At 42.9% G+C, this 1018-nt stretch overlaps 1 protein-coding gene across 4 annotated transcripts in view; it reads left to right on the top strand.

Annotated features, from left to right (window-relative positions):
* ncoa1 (nuclear receptor coactivator 1) overlaps positions 1–1018 on the top strand; it is a 48160-nt gene that overhangs the window by 35125 nt on the left and 12017 nt on the right. The gene's annotated exons all lie outside the window — the stretch shown is intronic.

Below are 1018 nucleotides of genomic sequence, written 5' to 3'. Positions count from 1 at the left end.
TGGGACTGTTGAGGGGCGTTTTTGGGCTGGGCTTGGTAAGGTCCATTGAATGCAGCAGGGCCGAGCGCAAATCGTGACACCGCACCTACTCATGGCACTTCCGGTGGCAGGTGTCATTATGCGCCACAAGTGCCACTGTTTTCGGGACTAGCTGCCAGTGTTGTCACTGACTTCGGCTGACCTCGGCACCTCATACTGGCACTTCCGCTGACACCTGCCATTAGTGCCACTGTTTTCGGGGCTAGCGGTCAGTGTTGTCACTGACTTCGGCACCTTCCAAGGGTTGCCGCTACCTCATACTGGCACCTCCCACGCCTCACGGACCGCTCTCGCCTATTTTCGATGACGAGATTTAGGGCAGCCATTTTAGAGTGGTCGACTGCTCCACTCAGCGTTATACGTTGGACAGGCACAATGACGTATTTGAGCATTTAATCTTTCATAACACGCTGTTTTGTTACTGGAAACCTTATACAAACAGCTATATTTATAAACAATTTTATTTTAAAGGTTTTTTAAATTGTATTATACATAGTTAAGCATATTTAAATATGCTTTGTGGGGAAAACAATAGAATAGGAATAGAATATTCTTTGGTGACAGCTTCTGTGTCAGATTTAATATGAATGAATTTATAATTAATGAAAACAACGGTGGATCTGGCACAAAGTATTGCATTTCCTCTTAAGTGTTGTGTTCCCTCAAAAAAGCAAATATGCCCTGGTCTATTTTTTATACAGTCTCAAATTTCAGTTTCCAATAAAGAGCCTCAGTGAAAACATGTTGACAGCTGCCATAAGGTGTCACTTGTGCCACGGGCTTCCGGGTAAGGTGCCACTTGTGCCACCTTACCACTGGGTAAGGTGGCACAAGTAAGGTGGCCATGGGTGCCACAGGCTGCTAACCTCATTCTCTATCTGTTTCAGATAGAATGTAGCATATGAATAACTTTAGTTCAAACAAATAGAAATAAAATATATCTTAATTAAAACATAATTCTCATACATATTTAAATATG

This window comes from Poecilia latipinna, unplaced genomic scaffold (genome assembly GCF_001443285.1).
Source record: "Poecilia latipinna isolate Pla-1442-1.1 unplaced genomic scaffold, P_latipinna-1.0 Scaffold625, whole genome shotgun sequence".
NCBI lineage: Eukaryota > Metazoa > Chordata > Actinopteri > Cyprinodontiformes > Poeciliidae > Poecilia > Poecilia latipinna.
The sequence above is the reverse complement of the archived record's forward strand: the minus strand, read 5'-3'. Positions and strand labels throughout refer to the sequence as shown.